Source organism: Mustela erminea, chromosome 1 (genome assembly GCF_009829155.1).
Source record: "Mustela erminea isolate mMusErm1 chromosome 1, mMusErm1.Pri, whole genome shotgun sequence".
Lineage (NCBI taxonomy): Eukaryota > Metazoa > Chordata > Mammalia > Carnivora > Mustelidae > Mustela > Mustela erminea.
In genome coordinates, this window is record NC_045614.1 from 139,120,683 (window position 1) to 139,131,094 (window position 10,412).

The following is a 10,412-nucleotide window of genomic DNA, read 5'->3' on the forward strand; positions in this document are numbered from 1 at the left end:
CCTGTGCAAACCTGGCTACCACTGCCACTGCCCTCCCCCACATCTTCCTACAAATCTGCCCTGTCTGATATGCCCCTGGCTGGAGCTCATCCAAAGCTGTACCAGGAGTCTGACAGTGTGCAAGTAGCCCCAACAAGGCCCAGCATCACTCCAAAGTGACTCCTGCCCTGTGGAAAGGGAAAGATAACACACACACTAGTCTGACTACAGCCCAGCAGTAGGCTATGGATAGACATCTGGTCTGACTGCAGTCTCCACCCACCAACAAAATCTTCTCAGGGGACAACACAGGGACAGCACCCTGTGGTTCAGTGCTTCCACATCTCTGGAAAACCTGGTCTGATTCAACTCAAGACCAAGGCCGCCCCAGATTAGCCTACTAACAACACAGGAACTAAGCCCTGCCTACAATAGGCAAACAGAGCCAATGCATACAGCTGGACTAAAGGCAAACATGGCTTAGCCACGGCAGTAGGGAGCATGCAGTGCACATAGGAGACACTTGTGAAGCACTGGGTTCTGGTAAACAGAAGAAATTGCACTACAGGGCACTACAGGGCCTTTTCTTTATAAAGTTTCTACTTTCAAGAGCTGGAGACATAGCTGACTTTCCTAACACATAGAAACAGACACTGAAAGCTAGACAAAATCTGGAGACAGAGGGCTATGTCCCAAATGAAAGAACAGGACAAAATCACAGTCAGAGAGCTAAATGAAACAGAGATAAGCAATATGCCTGAGAAAGAACTTAAAGTAATGATCATAATGATACCCACTAGATTTGAGAAAAGAGTGGAGAACCTCAATGAGAAGCTTAACAGAGATACAGAATACATAAAAAAAAAGAACCAATTACAGATGAAGAGCTCAATAACTGAAATTTTAAAAAATACAAGAGGAAATGAACAGTAGACTAGAGAAAGCAGAAGAATGGATCAGAGACCTGGGGGACAGAGTAATGGAAAGCAATCAAGCTAAACGGGAGAGAGAAAAAAAAATACATAATGAAAATAGACCTAGAGAACTCAGTGTCAGCATTAGGCATAATAACGGTCACATTATAAGGATCCCAAAAGGAGAAGAGAGAGAAAAGTGGGCCAAATATTTATTTGAAGAAATAATAGCTGACAAATTCCTGAATCTAGAGAACAGAATCCAGATCCAAGAGGCACAGAGAACCCCTGACAAAATCAACTCATGGACGACCACACCAAAATACATAGTAAGTGATTAAAGTGGTAAAAAGTAGTAATAAATAGAGAATCTTAAAAGTAACAAGAGAAAATAAAAGTTATATACAAGGGAAACCCCATAAGGCTATCAGCAGATTTTTCAGCAGAAACTCTGCAGGCTTGAAGAGAGTGGCATGATACATTCAAAGTGCTAAATGGGAAAAATCTGCAGCCAAGGGTACTTTATTCAGAAAGGCTATCTTTCGGAATAGAGGAAGAGATAAAGAGATTCCCAGACAAGCAGGGTTAAAGGAACTCATTACTGCTAAAGTAGGAAGCATAAGGGCAGCAAAATTAAGTATGTTTATAAAAATCAGTCAAGGGGTTCACAAAATAAAAGGATATACAGTATGATACCAGATACCTAAAACATTGAAGAAGGGGAGAGGAATAAAGAATGAGCTCAAACTTAAGCAACCACTGTTGTATACACTGTTTTATGCAGATGATGTTATAGACAAACCTAGTGGCAACCACAAATCAAAAACCGGTAATAGATATGCAAAATATACAGAGCAAGGAACTCAAATATAACATTAAAGAAAGCCAGCAAACAATGAGAGAAGAGAGCAAGAGAAGAAAGGAACAGAGAAGAGCTACAAAAACAACCATAAAACAAGTAACAAAATGGCAATAAATACATACTTATCAATAATTATTTTGAATGTAAATGGACTAAATGCTTCAATCAAAACACATAGGGTGATGGAATATATAAAAAAGAAAGACTCATCTATATGCTGCCTATAAGAGACTCATTTCAGAACTAGGGATACAAGCAGACTGAAAGTGGAAGAATGAGAAAGAATTTATCATGGAAGTTAAAACAACAACAACAACAAAAAAACCAAGGTAGCAATACTTATATTTGAAAAACTAGACCTTGAGACAAAGACTGTAACAAAAGATGAAGACAGACACTGTAAAATCATAAATGGAACATTCCAACAAAAAGATACAACAATTATAAATATTTACGTACCCAACGTGGGAGAATCCAAATACATAAAGCAGCTATTAACAGACATGAAGGAAATAATAGTAATACAACAACAATAGGATCTTCCACACCCCACTTATATTAAGGGACAGATCATCTAAACAAAAAATTGACAAGGAAAAAGTGGCTTTCAATGATACATCGGTGTATTAAAAACATTCCATCCTAAAAAGCAGAATACACATTTTTCTTCAAGTGCACATGAAACATTCTCTAGAAGGTATCACACGTTAAGCCACAAAACAAATCTCAAAAATCCAAAAAGATTTAAGTCATCTTTTCCAACCATAACACAGGAAACTAGAAATCGACCACAAGAAAAAATCTACAAAGAACATAGATCCATGGAGGTGAAATAACATATTATTAAACAATGAATGGGTCAACCAAGAAATTGAAGAGGAAATCAAAAGATACATGAGATAAATGAAAATGAAAGCACAAGGGTCCAAAATCTTTGGGGAGAGGCAAAAGTGATTCTAAGAGGGCAATTTATGGCAGTACAGGCCTACCTCAAGAAGCAAGAAAAATCTCAAACCACCTAAACTTACACCTAAAGGAGCTAGAAAAAGAAGAACAAAGAAAACCGAAAACTAGCTGGAGAAAGTAAATAACAAAGATTAAAGCAAAACAAATGAGGTGCCTGGGTGGCTCAGTCTTTAAGTGTCTGCCTTCAGCTCAGGTCATGATCCTGGTCCTGGGATCAAGTCCTGTATCAGGCTCTCTGCTCAGCAGGGAGTCTGCTTCTTCCTCTCCCAATCCCCTTGCTTGTATTCCCTCTCAGCCTCTCTCTGTCAAATAAATGAATAAATTTTTTTAAAGCAAAACAAATGATACGGAAATCAAAAAACAATAGAACTGACTAATGAAATGAGGAGCTGGTTCTTTGAAACCTTTAGCTGGATTGATTAACTTTTAGCTGGATTCTTTAAAAGAGAGAGAGAGAAGACACAAATAGACAAAATCAGTAAAAGGAGAAATAACAACTGACACCACAGAAACACAAAGGATTCTAGAAAAAATATTATAAAAAATCATAATTGGACAACCTAAAAAATGGATAAATTCCTAGAAACATAGAACCTTCTAAAATTGAATCAGGAAGAAATAGAAAATTTGAACAGTCAGATCATCAGTGAAAAAAGTTGAATCAATAACCAAAAAATTTCCAATAAACTCAAGTTCAGAACCAGATGGCTTCACAGGTCAATTCTACCAAACATCTAAATAAGAATTAATACTTCATCTTCTCAAACTATTCCAAAAAATTGAAGAAAGGAAATTTCCCAAATTAATTCAATGAAACCAGCATTTCCTTGATACCAAAACCAGATAAAGACAACCAAAAAGGGAGAACTACAGACCAATATATCTGATGAACATAGATGCAAAAATCTGCAAATATTAGCAAACTGAATTCAACAATATGTTAAAAAAAATCATTAACCATGATCAAGGGGCATTTGTTCCTGGGAAGTGAGGGTGGATCAATATTTGCAAATCAACGGATGTAACACATCACATAAACAAACCATATGATCATTTCAATAGCTGCAGAAAAAGCATTTAACAAAATACAACACCTGTTCACAATAAAAAGAAAAAAAAACCCTCAACAAAGTAAGTTTAGAGGGAGCATACTTCAAAATGTTAAAGGCCATATATAAAAGACCCACAGGTAGCATCATACTCAATGATGAAAAACTGAGAGCTTTCCCCCTAAGATCAGGAACAGATAAAAATTTCTGCTCTACCTGGGTGCCTGGGTGACTCAGTCAGTTGAGCATCCATCTCTTGGTTTCAGATCAGGTCACAATTGTGGGATCAGGCCCCACCCCTGGCTATGTGCTCAGTGTGGAGTGTGCTTCAGATTCTCTCTACATCTCCCTCTCTCACTCGCTCACTCACTCACTTTCTCACTCTCTTAAATAAGTAAAATCTTAAAAAAAAAAAAAAAAAAGGAAGGTCTACTCTCACCACTTTTATTGAAGATAGTACTGGAAGTCCTAGCCACAGCAATATGACAAGCAAAAAGGGCATCCACATTGATGAGTAAAAACTGTCACTACTTACAGATTATATACCATATATAGAAAACCCTAAAGACTCCACCAAAAAACTACTAGAACTGATAAATACCTTTAGTAAGATCACAGGATATAAAATTAATATATAGAAATCCACTGGATTCCCAACCCCTAATAATGAAGTCACAGAAAGAGAAATTAAGAAAATAATTCTATTTATAATTGCACCAAAGATAATAAAACACTTTAGCATAAATTTAATCAAGCAGGTGAAATTCCTATACTCTGAAAACCTCAGAACACTGATGAAAGAAATTAAAGATGATATAAACAAATGGAAAGATACTCCAGGGTCATGGATTGGAAGAACAAATATCATTAAAATGTCCATACCACCCAAAGCAATCTACAGGTTTAATACAATCCCTATCTAACTACCAACACATTTTTCACAGAACTGGAACAAATAATTTTATTATTTATATGGAACCACAAAGCCTGAATAGACAAAGCAGTCTTGATTCACTGAACAAAACTGGAGGTATTACAAACCCAAATTTCAAGATATGCTACAGAATTGTAGTATACACATAGATCAGTGGAACAAAATAGAGTGCTCAGAAATAAACCCATAATAATGTGGTCAATTCATCTTCAGCAAAACAGGAAAGAATATGCAATGGGAAAAAGACAGTTTCTTCAACAAATGATCCTGGGAAAACTGGGCGGCAAAACAATCAAACTGGACCACTTCATCATATCACACATACTAATAAACGCAAACTGGCAAGGACCTAAATATGAGACCTGAAACCATAAAACCGGTAAGAAAGAACACCAACAGTAACTTCCCTGCCATTGGTTGTAGCAACATTTTTCTTAATATGTCTCCTGAGGCAAGGGAAACAAAAACAAAAATAAACTATTGGGACTACATCAAAATAAAAAGCTTCTGCACAGCAAAGGAAACAATAAACAGAACTAAAAGACAACTTACTGAATGGAAGAAAATGTTTACAAATGACAATCTGATAAAAGGTTAGTATCCAAATCAGACAGAGTTTATACAACCAAAAACCAAACAGTGCAATTAACAAATGGGCACAAGATATGAACAGGCATTTCTCCAAAGAGAACATCCAGATGGCCAACAGACACATGAAAAGATGCTCAACATCACTCATCATCAAGGAAATGCAAATCAAAACCACAATGGGTTACAACCACACACCTGGCAGAATGGCTAGAATCAACAATACAAGAAACAACAAGCGTTGGCAAGAATGTGGAGAAAAAGGAGCTGTTAGTTGGAATGCAAACTGGTGCAGCCACGTAGAAAAGTTTGAAGTTACTCAAAAAATTACCATATCATCTGGTAATTCCACTACTAGTTATTTACCAAAAGAACATGAAAACACTAATTTGAAAAGATATATGTACCCCTATGTTTACTGAAGCATTATTTACAACAGCCAAAAGATGAAGGCAACCCAAGTGTCCATCAATAGATAAATCGATTAAGAAGAGGTGGTATACAGGGGCACCTGGATGGCCCAGTGGGTTAAGCCTCTGCCTTCAGCTCATGTCGTGGTCTCAGGGTCCTGGGATTGAGTCCCACATTGGTGCTCTCTGCTCAGCAGGGAGCCTGCTTTCCCATTTCTCTCTGCCTGCCTCTCTGCCTACTTGTGATCTCTGTGTCAAATAACTAAATAAAAATTTTTTAAAAAGATATTAATTAAGATCTTAATTAATTAATAATATCTTCTTTTTAATTAACTTAAAATTTAATTAAGATTCTTAATTAAGATCTTAATTATTATTTTAATTTTTATTATTTGTTATTTATTTTTATTATTTTTATTTTATTGATTTAATTAATAAGATCTTAATTAATTAAGTCTTGATTAATTAAGATATTAATATTTCTCTGAAATATTATTCAGTGAATTATTATTCAGCCATAAAAAGGAATGGAATCTTGCCATTTGCAATGTCATGGATAGATCTAGAGGGTATGAGGCTAAGCGAAATTAGCCAGAAAAACATAAATACCATATGATTTCACTCATATGTGAAATTTAAGAAACAAAACAAATGAATGAAATAAAATGGGCAAACTGAAAAACACACTCTTAACTACAGAGAACAAACTGGTGGTTACCAGAAGGGAGTTGGGCTGGGGGATGAGTGAACTAGGTGAAGGGGATTAAGGATATACTTACCATAATGAGCACTGAATAATGTATATAATTGTTGAATCACTATATTATATACCTGAAACTAATATAAAACTGTATGTTAAGTATATTGGGATTAAAAGACTAATTTCACAAATCCTTAGTGTCCTTCATTAAAAAAGATACTATGAGGATAACAAACATCAAACAAGTAGAGATTATGTGGCAAGGTAAGAAAATGATAAAATCCTTCTGTAGTGAGATTTATGGTGGCTCAGAGGATAAAAAGTTTTATTATTCTAAGCCTGTTCCATATCATATGATAGCTACTAGACACATGTGGCTATTGGTCACTTGAAATGTAGCTAGCAACTAAGAAACTGAATTTTTAATATCAATTTTAATTAATTTAAATTTAAAAATTCATACTAACTTCAGCTATCTTAAGTATATCTGGAACAACTTGGAAATGTGAACAAACTTTTTCAAATGTAAATTTTATTAAAGTTAAATACAGGCTAAGGATTTCTGATAAAAATTTAACATCCAAATTCAGTGTTTTGTTTTGTTTTTTTAAAGTAGGCTCCATGCCCAACATGGGACTTGAAATCACAACCCAAGATTGAGAGTCATGTGTTCTACTGACGGCACCAACCAGGCGTCCCTAATACCTACCAGATTTTGAAGATTAAGTATGAAAAAATAACATAAAGTACCTTATTAATAATTTTTATATTCATTATATATCAAAATAGTATTATGGATAGAGTGGATTAAACAAAATATATTATTAAAATGAATATCACTCACATTTTTCATTTTTCTAACATGGTCCTTGAAAAATTTCAATTACACATGTAGTTTCATTATATTTCTATTGAAGAATACTAGTCTAAAACTTCCTACAATTTATTAAAACATACTAAATGGCATTGTGAGAATCAAATAGGTTTTGATGATTTTTTAAGAAGCCATATGAATGAGAAAATAGTAAAAATCTTGTACTACCCAAATGCAAGTTCACTAGGTTTGTGAAACATTACACTGGCATGCAGAAAACAAGAAATGGAATTCTTAAGTTTCTCATAAAAACAATTTTTCTCGCGATAGCTTAAATATTATGACCTTCTTTTCTATCTGTGTCTGCCGTCAAAGTTCCTACTCATTGAGGGATGAGCCTCTTCCCAGACCAGTCAAAGGATTCACTGAGAGGACATGGATCTATTCAAGCCTGGTGACAGAATCCAGAGTCTTCAGAACAAGGGCGTGTGTGCACGTGTGTGAGAGAGAGGGAGACATACAGACAGATAGACAGACAGGGAGGTGTGAGTACATGCTCCTGAAACATTCCTCTTTCATGACTTCGGCCATAGAGACTGTTTCTTCCACTTCACCTTCTCAAATAAAACACCCACCACATCACAACACACCAGAGGCATTATGCCAACCGAGTGGGCAGTTCAAGGAACTCCCTGGTGCTGTAACTTGGGAAGACAAAGCCAACGAGATAGAGGCATTCTTCCTGGCAGCTACATTTGAAACCACAGTCCTTCTCCTCTAACCTCCCGTGTCTACAGGATTTTACCATTGCTGGAAAATCCAGAGAAATGTGGGTCTTCGAACCCTTCTTTCTCAAGTTGGTAAAAGACACCTCTGCAGAAACCTGTGCACCACTAAGGGAAATTTACTTAGCACCCTAATGTGTACTTTGTGGCGCTGGTGATGATCAATCCCCAAGTTCCTTGCATATTTGGCTTGTGCTGCATTTTGTTGTATTGTTTTCATAGAAGCTCAGAGAAAGGGAGCTCTGAGAGTTGCTTAATTTCTAAATTTGAAAAACAGGAGCCTCTTGGGTTTATGAAAGGCAGTGAGTAAAATTCAGAAAGCTTGGGTTTAATTAGTGTCTAATTGTTAGTATCATCTAGCCTCTCTGGAACTCTATTGTCCCATCGGCAATCTGGGCAGATGAATCATATTTGAAAAATGAAGGCAGAATTTATTTTTTGTAGTCACCACCTTAGCCTTACCTGATGCATTATGGGAATGGATTTTGCAGTGTGAAAAGTATTCCTGCTCACTTTCACGCCCTCTGTAAGTGATGTATTAAGACAGGTTTCTATGTTTTTCTCCAGTGAATTCTAACGTGGAATCACATTTTCTAAAGTATGAAATTCCACACAGTTGCAAATAACAAAATCATAATGTCTGAGGTTCTGAGGGTTCAAAATCAAGTCCCCCAATGTGACCGTAGGTAAATATCAAAGAACTTACGTGTTATATGGAATCCTCCTAAACTATATTTCGATCATGGAGACAAATTTACTCCTTGACCAAATTAGCAATAAAATCCTAAGCTTTGAGTCATAGAGGATTTTTATTTTGTTTTTGTACTGGAGAAAGTGCCACCATCAATTTGCTGGAGTATTTCAATGAACAAGGACTTTTAAGGTAGTCAACATAGGTAGGGCTAACCATTTTACAAGAAGGCAAGTGGAGCACTGAGCACAAGTGAGGAAGCAGTCTAGGCAACATGAACATCTCCTTTTTTTCAGTCACTGCCTGTGTGCTACTTTTCAGAGGGCTCTTGAGGGCCACTGCATTGTTGTTTATGAGACTGAGTTAGAATCTAAGGATGTGGGTCTCATTTCAATGCTGGCAATGTGTATAAATTAAAATAGCAGATTCTTTGGTGATGTCTTGTACATTGTCAAAAATATTTAGATATTTCCAATCTGCCTTCATTTCTTCAAAAATGATGACATGAGTGTGAATATACTCTCTTAAAAATCTGAAATTGCACTGCAGGATCCATTTGTATGATACATTATTAATCTTTTAGACTGAAGCATGAGTTGCTATAACTCAGGTCTAGCAGGCACTGAAGTATTAATCGACTTCATCTCAAGTGTGTTATCCCAAGGCAGCCAATTAGGGGTACCTTCAGACTTTCTCTCCTCCAACACCTTAAATGAATAATAACAGCTCACAGGCTAGATTCTCGAGTGGAATTCTCTCATTTGGATATTGTGTGTGAGCTATATTCTTAAAGTTGTGGGTTTTGCTGGTTGGAGGAAATCTGATCACAGACACAGCAAGTCAAGTAGGTGCATCAAAGGTTAGAATGCCTTAGTTTCTCTGGAAATAGATAGGGATGCAGATGGAGCTGAATATTGGCTCTTCAACTGAATATACTCTACTTACCTGACTGGAACTGGTCTTTTGGGGGGATGGGTGGGAGGATATGTTTACGCAGGATTGATTAGGTTATCTCAATTCTCCAGAAAACAACAATTATGAACTACCTTTATTCCATCTTTGGGGCTTTATTCTAATGTTCCTTAAATTTCCTCACCTCCCTTCCTAATTGCATCTTTAGGAAAGGGTAACTGATGTGTTTGGGCTAGATGATTTGAGGCTGAAGTGTTTTAAAAGACGCAATGGTAGACAGCCTCTAGCATCCCCCAGTGATCTGTGCCCCCCAGCGTTCACACTCTGTGTCATCAATCCCCTCCCTTTGAGTGTAAGCCAGACCAGAGACTGGTTCCTGAAAAACAAAATACAGTGAAGCGATAGCTTCTTTCTACCCTTTCTTGCTCGCTTACTCTGACGGAAGCCAGTCTCCGTGTCATGAAGAGCTCTTCAGACAGGCCCATGTGGCAAGGAAATGAAGGAGGCCTCTGGCCAACAGCCAGCAAGCAGCCATCAAATGTTCAAGGCTGCCAAGAGTAACATGAGTGAGTCTGGAAGTGGAGCTTCCGCCAGCTGAGCCTCGAGCTGGCTAATGGCCAGACCTACACCTTGTCTGTCAGCTCCTAGATGCCCTGAGCCAAAGGACCTCCCTAAGCTTGTGCCTGGATTCCTGATCCCCAGAAACTGTGAGATAATAAATGTGGTTTTAAGCCACCAAAGTTTAGAGTAATTTGTTACACAGCAATAGACAACTTAGGCAACCTACACACTTACCATGGTAATGTAT

The 10,412-nt window shown here is 37.0% G+C and overlaps 1 protein-coding gene across 2 annotated transcripts in view; it reads right to left on the reverse strand.

Annotated features, from left to right (window-relative positions):
- KCNAB1 (potassium voltage-gated channel subfamily A member regulatory beta subunit 1) overlaps positions 1–10,412 on the reverse strand; it is a 389,892-nt gene that overhangs the window by 177,257 nt on the left and 202,223 nt on the right. The window lies entirely within an intron of this gene.